The sequence below is a fragment of the Gambusia affinis genome, linkage group LG20, assembly GCF_019740435.1.
Source record: "Gambusia affinis linkage group LG20, SWU_Gaff_1.0, whole genome shotgun sequence".
In the NCBI taxonomy this organism is placed as follows: Eukaryota; Metazoa; Chordata; class Actinopteri; order Cyprinodontiformes; family Poeciliidae; genus Gambusia; species Gambusia affinis.
This window is the reverse complement of record NC_057887.1, coordinates 4,221,396-4,236,009: the sequence shown is the minus strand read 5'-3', so window position 1 is coordinate 4,236,009 and position 14,614 is coordinate 4,221,396. Positions and strand designations below refer to the sequence as shown.

The 14,614-nt window shown below is 39.0% G+C and overlaps 1 long non-coding RNA gene across 1 annotated transcript; it reads right to left on the bottom strand.

Annotated features, from left to right (window-relative positions):
• Positions 1 to 10,864: 10,864 nt before the first annotated feature.
• Positions 10,865 to 12,296, bottom strand: LOC122823415. The gene is made up of 3 exons (XR_006369335.1): positions 11,978 to 12,296; positions 11,305 to 11,552; positions 10,865 to 11,177 (listed from the first exon to the last, which is right to left on the bottom strand). It is a non-coding gene; the product is annotated as an uncharacterized LOC122823415 (long non-coding RNA).
• Between the last annotated feature and the right edge of the window lie 2,318 nt (positions 12,297 to 14,614).

Below are 14,614 nucleotides of genomic sequence, written 5' to 3'. Positions count from 1 at the left end.
ATATTAAAAATACATTAAAATTACCAATTAAAAAAAAAAAAAAACTTTCTCCAAATGTACAACTTTTAACCCTTAAAATGCAATAACAGCATTTTCTCAGAGTACGCTTTGTCATTTGTAGCAAAAGGCTGAATATGCGGTCAAAACATATTTCTAACTTCAAGTTGAGAAAATCTCAGGCCTTTTTGTTTGTATTGTGTGACTGTGGCTCTGGGCAGAGTAGTCTTCCTGTGATCAGAAGGTTGTCGGTTCAATTGCGGCTTCCTCCTGCCACGTGTCGTGATAAAGAGCTTCAAGTTGTCACAATGACTGGAAACGTGCGACATGAGTTCAGACTGTTTATTAACATCAGTGCAGAAGTGATTTGTTGACTTGTTAAAATATTATTATTATTTCCTGATTAATAACTTGATAGCAAAAGGTGCTTAACAGGACACTTTCACAGAATTTGATCCAGCTGAAGCCAAAACTATTCAGTTTGAGAAGTTTCAGGTAGAACATATTTTTGAACATATATCTAGACAAGGTTTTTTTAATATATATCTTAAATGCAAAATATATATATTTTTGTACATTTTTGACTAAATTACTGCTCTGACTGGGTTGTTCTTTTAGCCAGTGTCTTTTGTTAGAGTCTGTCTACTCCAGTTAACAATGAATTGGTTACTAAATTAGTTGATGATTATTTCAATATTTGATTAATCCGGTTGCTTTAGCCCTAAAGGTTCGGCGGTGGAACCGCATGTTAGACGTCCTACAGATATTCTGTTATCTAAATCTAGAAATTGATATCAGTGTTCTAGAGTCGTGCCGCTCCAGGTGGCAGAATGTTGACGCAAACTCTGTTTCTCACATTCCAATTTTCTCTTGTTTTTTGTTTTTGTTTTGAAAAAAATTAAATTAAATAAAATTCTACTCCGCCGTTCCTGGCAGAAATGACACGATTTTGGATGATAAAACTCTCTGGTTTTGGATGCTGCGCAGATGGAAGGATTTATTTTTTATTTCTTTGGCTTTTCTACTTTTGGTCATTTGCTATGATGCGTAACCATAGCAACAACGGGGCTCACAACCAGAAGCAGCTGATTAACGTTGCTAAAGCTGAAATAATAACTCAACCGGAGCCACAAATCCCAGATGAGTTTGAGGAGGAAGCGTTGTAGATTCGGAGCGACAGCAGAGATCACAAGTTGGACGAACTTCAAGTCCTAACAACGACTCAGCCAGAGTATCGGGAATAAGCAACAAGTTTCCGTCCATAATGTTTACAAAGAGAGTTTGTCAGTCCTGCTCCGGCCAGCAGTGGTCACCGATTCTGTTTATTACCTTTGTGGACAGAATTTCAAGAGGCAGCTGAGGTGTTTAGGGCGTCCGTTTTTAATGGCCTCAGTGGCCTCCCTTGTTTTTATGTTTCTTTTTTGTAGGTTATGTTCTCCTGTTGTCCTTCACCAGACCATCGTCTCCAGGTTCACTGGAGCAACCAGCAGCCAGGATGGAGATCAGTTCCTCCAGATCCTTCTAAATAATAGACACCTACCAGCCCTTGACGTGACTTTAAATCGCCATTTAGAGTATTTACTAGAAAGAACAAAGACATTTTTGAGTTAGAACAAATTCAGAAATTTTGAGAATAATCTCAGAAATGGTCTAGAAAAAGGAGTAAATTTCTAAGTTTCAAATGTCAAAGATTTGCTTGAACAAATTCAGAATTTTTGAGATGAATCTCTGAAAGTTTCTAGAAAAAGCAAGAACATTTCTGAGTTTGAAATGTCAAAAACGTGCTGGGAAAACTCAGATTTTGATATTAATCTCAATTTCTTTCTGGAAAATTTCAGCTTGAAATGTCAAAGATTTGCTAGAACAATTTCAGAAATTTTATAGAAAAAAATGTAAATTTCTGAGTTTGAAAAGTCAAAAACGTGCTAGAAAAAAATTCAAAAATTTTGGCAGAGAAAGCATGGACTTTGAGTCTAAAATAAAACTTAAAAAAAATATATTTTTTTCTATCTACAATGCCCCCGACACGCCGTCAAACAAATGACACATCGCAAAGGAATTACTAAGCTAGAAAAAACACAGTGAAGATAGTTTCACCCTCATTTCCTTAGAAACAAGCATAGAAATCAACAATTATTTTCCTTTTCTAATTGTTTGTCAAATAAACCAGAATTTAACAATTAACATTCTCAGTTAGCCTCTTTATATTCAACAGTTTCTACTGTTTCCAAATGCTCAGAACTTAACTTTTCCAACCCACCGTACTTTCTTATTTTGTGACATTGCATCTAATACATATTTTATAGCCGATGTTTTTGTTTTTTTTTTGTTTTTTTTGTAACTGTATTCCATTGTGAGTTTATGGAAAGTATTTAGGGTTATGTATGTGTGGAGTTCTTCCTTCCCCAGAGTCTGTTGCTTTCGCCTTATAGCTGCTAACTTGAAATGCACAAATCAGGCGACTGCAAACATTTCCAGCACCAACAGATTTTGTTCCACCTACAGAGGACCTTAGGGGACCAGAAGCATTGTGCTGACAGATTGATATGGTTTCACCTGTTGTGGGACTTCCATATGGCCTCTCAGGATGCAACCAGTATCAATAAACAGTCTTAAAAAGTAAACAGATGCTGAGATTGGTTTTTATTTGGATTTTGCTTTAAATGTTCTGCTAGAACGTTTTCTGTTTTAAAAAGTTAGATTTTCTGTCCACACAGGAAAAAACAAAATAAAAAATCAATAATGAATTGAAATTTGAGTTAGAAGTTCTGAATGATTTTTGCCACGTTACTTAAATGCATCTTATTTGAAGTTTGTCAAACAGTTGAAACATTTTTTTCTCATTGACTGACGTTAATTCAAACCACATTTTTCTTGTATTAGTTTCGTTAGAATTGCCAAGATTATATCTATTTCCTAAATGCCAGATAGCTTGATGTGAATATTTTTTGGAACTTTTTTCCAAAACTTTCCATAAATTCAAAAGTTTACATACATTTGGTCACTATCAGGGATAACTGTTACAAAAAATGTCTTAAAAAAAAAAAAAAAAGCGTTCTCGTCAAGTAATTGTGTCCTCCGTGAGAAATTGTGAAACGTAGAACCAAAGGAAGTTATATTTGTCTCACTTGACTACTGGGTGGCATTTCATCACTCTGGTTTCCGTGGTGGCAACCCTGTCCTCACATGAAGCTGCTGATAACACAGATGGTGTGTGTGCGTGTGTGTGTTGAGGATTTAATTTATTTATTTATTTTTTTTACAGCTTGCCACTGCTGTGTATAGATTTATAACAATTCCACATTTAGTGAAAAGCAACAGCCTTTCTTTTTAGTCTGGTCAGAGGACGGCTGGGCATTTCTATGTTTAGTTGTCAGCATTTGCTGTAAAGTTAAAATCACCTCGGTGCTGTTTTTGGGTGTGTTTTTCTTTGTTTCTGACTCTGCACATTCCAGCTGGATAACAGGTTTTAACCAGTCGTGTGTATTGAGTTACAAATTCTTTGCCGCCTGATCAGAAACTGCTGCTTCCTTTGCTGCCCGAAATATTTTTATTCCAACGCATTGCGTTCTCCCAAAAAATAATAAGTTACACTACAATATGCCTTCGTCTGCATTTCAAAGCTACTGTAGGTTATGTCATAAAAAAATGCTGTCATAACCTTAATCTGTGTTGTGTTGGGGATTCTCCAACTACGGTTGCCTTTGTGTCTCTTCAAGTTGTTGAGCTTCCCTAGTTGCACCAGGTTGTTGTGGTCAGACAACAACCTGGTGTTGTCTGACCTAGTAATAGGAATTACTCACAATTCCTATTTTATTCAGGCAGGCTTCTAATACCTAAAAATGTGGTGTATCTTCTGGTTTTATGTACTTTGTTTAAGCCTTCTTCTTATCTCTCAGTTTTTCCCGTCAGATTTTGCCATTGCAAATCATTCGTCTCCGTTTAGTCCTATCATCTGCATCCTCTGCTCATATCGGGCGATAAAACAATGATACCTATCGCGATAGACACGTGATCAATATCAGTGCAAAATACATCCAATAGAATGTTGATGATTTCACTGACCTTCAATCCAGAGCCAAAGAGTGTTCTCAGGTTTTAGCTGCTAAACCTGTCACAGGCCCGCTAGGCAATGTTGGTAGCATCAACTAACTCCCTCATTCTTTGGTTAGCTAGCTTCAAATTTAGCTTCAACTTGCTAAATAACATCCATGGTAGCAGTTTCTTATTGCCCTGAACATACTCAGGCATACTTCAACTTCCCAGAGATCCAACTGACTCAAAGCGGATGTCCGTTGGACAAAATTTGCACAAAAGCCAATTTCTAGGACCTCGCACTCTGTGACCCACTGACTCGCATAGAAGCGTCTCTGCAGCAAACAGCAGTTAAATCAAACTGCTTTGTATGCTGTCCCTCTGATGTACTTCTTCATGATTCTGCATCAGAGAACGTAGACTCTACATCAATAGTTACGTGCAACACACTTGTCACTCCAAGAGAGGCCCTCAACATCTTGAGCCACGCAACCTCCAGTTCTGTTTCCTGTCTCTTCCTCAATGCCGCTGAATCAATCAACATGGCTGGTCTCACCATTGCCTTGTACACCTTCCCTTTCATTCTTGCTGACACTCTCATCACATTCCAAGTTGCCTCTATGCTTCTTCACCTCTTTTCCACTCTCTCCGTTGCTCTGGACGGTTGACCCTAAGTACGTCGTCTTGTACCTTCTTTGCCTTTGCTCCCCGTTCCACTTGTTCCCCTCTCACTGGCACACATGCATTCTGTCTTGCATGTATTCTAATCTCTATTCCACTCTTTTCCAGCACGCATCTCGTGTCCTCTGTCACTAGAAACATACTGATAATTTACTTTTGCAAGATCAGGAGACGTATGTAGAGCGGGAAAAAACATTCTGGATACTCTGGCGCCTTCCCGTATCTCACTGAAATGGCTTTCCTCCATGTTTTAAACTGGAGGCATGGCATGGTGGAAAAGTTTTGTTTCTTCTGAAACCGTGAAATTTTTATAAGCTTTGGTATGCTTTCAAATCGGTCCATGTCTACACACACGCACGCACACGTACACACACTCACATAAAATCACATGTCTCGTTTGAGCAAAGTGCTTATGGTGGCACTCCTGGTGCCTGTAGGGCTGCAGGGACCACCCAGGAAGAACACTGTCCACAGGAGCCAGGAAGACTCTATCCTCCATGGCTGCTTGAATATCCTGACTCAGCAGTAAGGGGTGCGCTTCACGTGTTTGTAAGATACAGGGAACGTTAGCAGATAGCACTCAGTTGGAAGTTAAAAGCTCCTGACAGCATATGGGACCAAGTTCAGTGGCACCAGACTCCAGACTGTTTCCAAACTACAGACCTAAGGTGTGCTAACAGTCCTCCTCCTCCAGAAAATCCCACTTGATTTCCACTCAATAAAATTGTGTTGATATAACTTCAGCCAGTGGAGCTGTAGTTTTAAAACTGAGCCGCTCTGTGGCCTCTAGTTGTTAATCCGTTCTGCTGGTGGTCTGCACGAAGACGGGATTATTTATACCATGTGTGCTCGGAAACGGCATGATCTGATTTTTATTTATTTATTTATTTATTTATTTATTTTATTAAAAAAAGAATGTGTCAATTTCTGTGCTTTTATCACGGCGTGCGCTCGTGTTTACCTAATTGTAACCGGAGCGCCAGAAGGCACAGAGCACGCCATTTTGTCCTAACCTCCTCCTGGGCAATTCATCCAAAAACAGAGCCATGCAGACCCTGGCTGACCCCGTGCGCCTGAGTTGCAATTACAGAGGCATACTACACACGCACAATCATAAACTTGCAAACCTGTCCAAATTCATCCTGTGCAAGACAGATACCAGGACCGCCCCGGGTGCACGTTTCCAGGGAAGATGTGACCTTAATTGCTTAAGTCTTAAATTATCTTTAATTGTGCTTGCTGTGTTGCTTTATGGTAATGGGAGGGGGCGACTGGTTGGGTTCAGGTTGAGGTATGGTTACAGCAGGAAACAGGGCAGTGAAAGGTCACGAAGTTTGAATCCAGCTGAGTCCACACACACACAGAGATACACAAAAACACGTATAGTTATGTGTATTTTTGTTTGGTGTTATAAGTAAATTTGTTAACGTTATTATGTAGGTAAGGAAAATGGTAGAATGACGTTGGCACAGTTTATTAGTGGACATAAAAACCTTGAGTATAACACTAAGCATTTCACATTATTGTGGTATTCAGATGTTTATAAAAAATCTAATTTCTGCTGTTAGTACATATGCTAAAAATTATTTTACAAATGGCTGTACCTTTAACATGGTAATTTACAATTTTATGAATACCACTGACAAGACTTACTGATCAAACTGTTTCAGTAGATGAATGAAATCGATGTGGTGGGCCAGATGGGTGACAAAATGAAAAGCCACAACAGAAGTCATGCTAAAGCTAAGTTAATGCTAAAACAGAAATGATGCTATAAATTAGAACATATCTTGAAATGTAATTTGTGGAAAAAATTAATTCATATCAAAATGGAAGTTCTAAAAACTTGCTAACTTTCGTTGTAGCATAACTTCCATTTCAGGATCGCTTTTTGGCAATGTGTGTGTCAGTAAACATATTTTACTAATTCTCTGACATCATTTGCTTTATAAAGTAAATTAGGGAGCCTAGAGAAGGGTAATAGACTAGCTGAACTACAAGCCCCACCCACTGCTGCTCTTGACCCTGGACTGGAACGTGCCTCTATAGACGCCAAGAGTAATGCATTGGAGACAGTTACTTACTCGAAAGCTAATTGTTAAAAGAAAAGAAAAAAACTGTGAAAACTAGACAAATTGAGCTGGTGTCTGCTCCGTCAAGTTGAGTGAAGACCAGAGGAACGGAACCAATCTCTTGGTGGGTATATTTAGTCTTGTATCTGTCACTGTAGGTCAAATTAAAATGGGAAAAACTGTTAAGCTAACCTTTTCATTAGTAGCCAATAAAACATTTACTGACTGAACTTCAAATGTTATAGGTCAGTAGGGGTGCGGACAAAGTGGACCAAATCCCCCTCTCAGTGCTGAAGACTAGAAGCGTCCTGGTGGGTGAAACTGTTGAGCGAATAGACAGGCTAAGCTAAGTTAGCAGCTAACGTTTAAGCTAAATACATTTTCACTGTATTAAAAAAAATCACTAGTCACAGTTTATGGTTCATAATTTAAATTTTTGTTACAATATGAACTGTGTTTAAAAAAATTAGCTGATTGGGATTAAAAAAAATAATAATATGAAATATTTTAATACTGTAACTTCTGTAAGTAGTTTGTTGCTATTACATTTGGAACACAAGAGAAATTGAAAAATTTCGCTTCACCCAGAGTTTTCATTTTTATTTCTTGCAAATGCACATTGAGTGTTGAATGTATGGACTGGAAAATACAATAAATCTGTAGAATAAAGTATTCTGCTCGTGGATTTCAAGACTGATCGAGATAGCAGAAAGAGAAATGTCATTGTGGACATGTTTATTTTTGAGGATGTACAGTCTCCATTTGGAGACACTTGGAAAAAACCTGATATACAAACTTCAAAACACTGCAACTCCTCAGTGATTCAACATACAGTCATCAATGAGGCTCTGATGAAAGATAATGACCAGTGGAATCCTCTGGTAGACACAACATTACTGATAGTGGAGATGACTTATAATCATATGAAGAACATACTGTACCTAAGAAGGGGGGGTTAGGGTACAGTCAGACCTTCCCCGTCTCTCCTTTGACCCCGGCCCCCCCTCCTTCTTCGCAAAAATCCTGTAAACATCGTTACGCATGAGGGGGCACAGAGCCTGACTTTGACGCAGTAATACAATGGAAAAACGGCACACAGGCGTTTTGGTGCAGGTTGAGGGGTTGAAAGACTGAAAAACCACATCACCCTGGCACAATAACGTCTTTTTTTTTTTTTTTTTGTCATGTTTCCTTTAAGCAACTTTATTTTTGCATTTCCAATTTACACAGACAACGCAGCTTATATGACTGAAGTCATTGTCTAAGTGTTTCTCCTGTTTTTTCTTAGTTTCTTAGTGAGCGCGGCTAATCGTGACATTGAGCAGTTAGTTGAATTAATCACTGTAAAATGTTTTCTCTAAAGGCCTGGCTTTGAAATTAAAGCTGAAAGTAATGACAGTTTGGATGGAAAACACAAAATGTCTCCAACTAGTTGAGTTTAACTTCCCTCATACAGTTCGGTTAAATGAAGATGCTCCGTGTGCTAATAGGAATCATGCAGCTTGGTTATTTGGCTTTGCATGCCGGTGAGTTTTGCACAAGGCAAGATTATTAAAAAGTGTCTCGACTATTTACGTTACTCATTTAGTTGGCATATTTGACGTTTTGAGGTTTTTTTTTGTTTTTTTTTCATCCTTCACAGCAGACTCTCAAAAGTAAACAAGCTTTAAATTAGATTAAGCCCTGTAGAGACAGAGGGCAGGTCATCATCTACACCACAGAGGTGAAAATTCTCTTATGGATAAGTGAAGGAAAAACAAACCTATTCTGCCACATGATAAAAAGTCATCAATCCTAGTAGCAAAGGAAAGGGATTCTTCATGTCGAGACTAGAAATGAATACAGTGGTGTCAAAAATGCAGCTAGTTTGAAAGTGGAGGACTCATTCAGGCAAGTTGATGCAAACCTTTAACTTCTGCAAGTTACTATGTTTAGGGGGGGGAATTAGTTTTTCAGACACATTTACATAATGTTTTTAAAACTTTAAAACTAGAACTGATTGGAAAACAGCATTTTGTTTTTACTGATGTTATATGATATTAAATAGGTTTCCTGGTTCAAATAAGCACCCCCAAAACAAAAAAAAATTAGTTGACGCAAATACTCTTGCACAGCAGGAATCTATTTTAATAAACAGGCTTTTTAATACATGTATTTAGTGCCTCTTTATCCCATTGGGCCATAAAAAAACAGTACCATAGGCAGGAGTAAGTTTCTTCGCCATGGCTGAGCTCTGGAGGGAAGAATTTGCTGTTAAATTCAGAATCGTTTCTCAAATTAATCTCCAGAAGTTGGAGCAGTTTCTTTTCTGATCACTGGCTGTTAGAATATTTATGAAATATCTTTTTAATAGATTGAATGCCTTCTGAGTGGTCAATGTTAGTAGATGGGCTGTTAATGTCCATGGAGAACAGGATTCGTCATGTAAGTAGAATATTTTCTGCAACAAAATCATAAGTCTCTTTTAAAAAAGCTATTGTTAGTAATAACACTGGAATGCTCGTCCTTTGGAAGGAAAAGTTCTTTTTCATCAGAGCGAGAAGGCACTTTATTCAGGAATCAGAATAACGTCGTGGCTCGTTATTTCTGGTTGTCACACAGGTGGATGTAGTTACAACAGCAGCTGCCCGGCTGACAATCGATCAGTGTCAACACATGGGCGTAACGCCCACCCTGCTCTCCCGCCGTCCCTCATCGTTTCTCTTCATTTCAAAGTCCGCTGGGCGACGACAGACAGCGAGAGGTCAGGGGTCAGAGAGGACGCCAGGTCGTGGTGTGCTCTGCCATGGAGACATGCTTTCATCGATGGCGGCTCAGAAAATATTCGTGTGGATCTTAGCAAATTAAGTGCAAAGATGACAATGGTTCATAGTTGAATTCACAGTAAATGTTTCCGATGCAGTTGGTGTTATATTGACCACAACTTGGAAAACAGCTTTTTTTCTTAGATTTATCCATCTCAAATGTCTTCTTGATTCCTCCCTGGACTTTTATTAGGAGCATCATATGTCAGCAAACTCCTCATTTTATCAGATAACATCATTCAAATGAAAAAAATGGCGATCCAGTGCGTTCTCAAAAGGACGCACACACACACACACGCCTTCAGTGTGTGTGTGTGTGTTTAAGGACGGGACAGGAGGGGAAGGAGTGGAGGGGCGCCTAATCATATTATTTCCACTTCCAAAAACAGCATTTAAATTCAGAACATAACTACAATTACAATTTTTTGCCATCGTTTTGCTATGGCAGGAGCCATCTTCTCTCTGCGCGGAGACATAATATGGCCAGTTATCTATTCAATTGGCACTTGGAAAGGTCTTCATTAGGGGTGTAGCGATACAATAATCCCACAATATGATACACGATATTCTGGTCACAATACAATATGTATCACGATATTTGGCAAACGATACAATTCGATGAACTTTGACGATTTTAGTGACATTTTGTGTTCCATATACTTGGATTTAATTAAGTGAAAACTGATTAAAAGCACAAACTACACAATACCTGACTGATTGGACAGAGTCTAACAGTCTACAGCTGGACAAAATGAATCAAAGATGCAGTGAGAAAATCAGTTTCTGCCATTTGATTCATGTAGATTTGACATAAAATTCAAAGTTTCCACAGTGATCCAGGAGCTGAGTGAGGACATCTTCAGCCTCTATAGACTCTTGATATGCAAATGATTGCACTTATTGTATGTTTTTCTTTTTGGACATACTGTGGATGTGTTCTGGAGTAAAAAAAGTCTTTTGGACTCTAGATAAAAGGCTTTTCTACCTTGGCTCCCGGAGTTAGCCGTGGCTCCAAGCTGTTTACTACTAGCTGCTCGACTCTTTGCAGCTAGGCTAACCCTCCATTGCCATGGCAGACTAATTGAAAGCAGTGAAAATGTGAAGCCATTCTAGTACATCTGCCAGAGGCCACTGGTAGTCCCTCTTTAAATATGAAGACAGACTGGATGGCTCCTGTTTGGGTTCCTATAGTGTCAAAGTATCTTTGGTGCAGTGACAGGTGCACAAATTATTTTCTATGCGCAACTACATATTAATGTACTCATAGGTGGCACATGTTTTTCTGTTTTTAAATGGTTGATAGTGAATATGGTGCAAAACTTGGCACACAATAACAATGCCATGTACATCAATTGCACATCATCTGCACATCCTCTTCATGTAGAAGGATTGAGGGCTGTCGTTAGTGGCTAATTATATACTGCACATCATACCTGGTCAAGAAACTCAAGGATCGTGGCAGTTTTTGCTTTAGTGATCCCTCCATCTTTCTGAAGATCTTCAGCAGCTGCGGGGAGTGCTTGTCAAGGTGCGCCATAAATCTGGTCAGGAGGGGAACTGCAGTAACCCGCAGAAACTCTGCATCAACCTGTACACAAGAAAACATTGTGAAATACACTTAAAATTTAAGAATAATGTGAAATAAAGAAAATAGAAAAAACAAAACATTTTCTCATCTATGGGCTTAAGTAGACAAAAAGTTGTAAAAAGTGTACCTCTTCCATCTGAAATAAAGCTGGCCATCTTTCCATGAGGTTCTCGATGGTTGGCTTCTGATCCACAATCTCTTGCCTCCTGAACTGAAAAGTCCTGGCCATCTTCTCCCGTATGGTTCTCTCATTGTTTCTTATCTTTATTTCAGTCAGAAGAGATGCTCTTTCTTTCTCAAGGTTTTCTGGACTGTCTCCGCTGGGTTGAGGATAGTAATTGGTCTCACCTCTTCTCGCCTTTTTCACATTCTTTGCTGGGAAGGGAGTACACCATTAATTTTCAACGGGCCTCGCTACCTTTAACAAACTGGGACTTTACAATCATAGTGGTATAAACACACTAGACTAACTAATTGCTAACATGGCTTTACATGGGTTAAGCTAGTCAAGTTCACCGTGTAGCCGAGCTAACCGTGGTGATTGGTAACGAATTATGCCTACCTTGATTAATTCCAGCTACAACCGAACAATGTACACATAGTTATATTTCTCGTGAAATACGTGTAAGTTCAGAAATTACACCACATTTAACCCGGCGAAAAAGAAAGCGTTTACTGGGATACCCACATTTAGGCGGGACTTTCAGCTTGCTAACCAGGTGACATTAACTCAGTCTTTTGCATTAATACAATTGTAGGCTTGTTAAGACACGTTTACATCAGCTTAGTTTAGTACTTACCGCAGGTTTATTCTTTGATGATGTGATAGGACGTTAATCATTCCTTCTTCCCCATGCCGAAACGGACGAAGCTCTCCAAGCACTTCTCCCCAACTTCTTCTCACGTGACTCAGATTGAAAATATGACATCATTTCCTTTCAGCATGTTTTGAGAGGAACCAAAATATTTGCTTTCTTCCCTTCAGAAGTGTTATTAATTCAGTCTGAATCAAAATTGACACCTCAGAATGCAAAAAAATAGACTTTCACAACCAAGTCAATTATTTTACATTGTATTCAATGGTAGTTATTAGCTTGAATGAACAACTCTGTGCTACACTTTTTCCAGTGTACCTACCACACAAGTGGAAAAAGGCTAGACCTTGAACTGATTGCAGTGGGGTGCTTCAAAACCTTAACAGAACTGTGCATAAACATTCGCCGACAAGCCTCAGTTGACAAAAGGACTGCTGCTTCTCCATGTTTGGTTCTGGTTCTGGGGATGTAGAGTAGACTAGAATCAGAAGACCTGAGTGATCTGGAAGGTTGATGTAACATATCTTTAATTTATTTTGGTGCAAAGCCATTCAATAATTTATGAAAAAAGAATTTTAAAGTCTATTATCTGAGCTAGTGGAAGGTCTTTAGAACTGGGTTGATGTGCTCTATCATCCTGGATCAGCTGCAGCTGTTCTTCAGGTGATAGAAGGCTGATTTTGTAACAGTCTTTATGTAACTGATAGGTCATCATTACACCTAGATTTTGGACATGATCTCTATTGTAGTGGTAGTAACTGAAGCTGTGCGTTTACTATAGATTGTTCCTCTCTGGGTCCAAAAATGTTAACTTGACTTTTGTTTCTGTTCAGCTGAAGAAAATTGCGGCACATTCACATATTGATCTATTCTGAACATCTATTCAGTGATTGGATGTGTTCAGAGTCACCTGATAACATCGTAATGTGGAGCTGTGTGTCATCTGCATAGTTAAGGTATCTAATCTTATTAGTGGTTATAGATATTAGACTGAAAGGGTCCCAGGATTGAACCTTGGGGTACTCCACATGTGACGTATGTATACTGTGACCAGTTACCTATTGGAAAAAAAATAAATTCCTGTTCTTGAAGGTTGAAGATTTTATGTTCAATCTGTCAGAGATTCAAACTAGTTGAGTACTGGACCAGAGAGTCCGACCCAACTCTCCAGTTGTTTTAGTAATATGTCATGGCCAACGGTGTCAAAAGCTGCACTGAGGTCCGATAGAACCAGCTCTGTGGTTCTTCCACAGTCTGTGTTTATACGGATGTCATTGAACACTTTGACTAGGCCAGTCTCGGTACTGTGGTGAACACAGAAACCAGACCGAAAGACGTCACAGCAGCAGGTCATTGTTAAAACACTATTTAACTTTAGAAATGCAGATTTTTCAATCATTTTCCTGATGAATGGAACGTTGGTGATCAGCCTGCAATACTGCAGGAATAGTTTCCAAAATCACTTTTGGCAAAAAAAAAATAAGGGCGCATTCTTTTAGGAAGGTGACGATTCTTTCTCTTAGTCTCTGCAGATCAACACTAAGTGTTACCTTACCTGTTCATGTTTTCTAGATAAAAAAAAAAAAAACATTACATATAGAAATGTACAGTAAGTTTGAGGGAAGACATTGCAACATGCCGCTGCTACTACTATGAGGGAAACTGCTCTGAATTTCACACCTCAGTGACCCCTTAATAAATAAATCCAACAAACCCGACGTATGATATTTCGAGTGTTTAGAAATAATGATAAATTGAACGCAACACGATCCTGGGCTCACGTTAAAGGAAAAGCCATATCCTTGTTCAAAAAATGTTTAAAGTGCAGAACGTGTTTATTTTGCCGGACTTACCTTATTTGAAAGGCTGTGGAAGTCCTCCAACGAGCCGCGTCGGTTACGACCACAGCGCATACCTGGAGGCCGAGGGCAGCGACGGCTCGGCCGACCTCAGCGAATGTTTGCCCAAATAGTTTATATTGACAAACACAAACTATATGGGTGGGAGAGGCACTTACAGCAAAATATAGCACACTGCCAGGTAACATTTCTGTGGCTTTCCGTGCTGCGTGCGAACGCGAGCGCCTGCGCCTGTTGACACACTTGTAGCTGGATATTTAACAGGTTTGGCAGGAGTCCTTCACTCACGTGTGGTCCTTCTGTAAACATGTCACTGCTGGAAACACGCGTGCATGATGCATAATGCCACGCAACATATGTGCTTTTTTGCATTGCTTTTCACCCAGGTATGAGCGCAGATCCACAGAGCCTGGTGTCGTATACAATACTGATCAGCCAGGACAAACCAGGATCGTCCAGACGTTTTTCTAGTCCTACATTAGCCAGTGTCGTCTTTGCTTTTACGCCGATAAAATTTCCTCCTGTAGCATTTGGAATAATTGTATGTGGACTCGACTAAACCTGTAAGCAATTAGTCAATTAATTACATGACGATTAATATTTTTAAGAGCAATTTTGTTTACAGAACCATCATAATTCATTTTATTTACGGTTTTGGTTGTATGTGGGATGTTTTATTTTATTATTATTATTATTATTATTATTATTATTATTATTATTATTATTATTATTCCTGCTTTATTGGTTTCGGTGGTTTTATTTA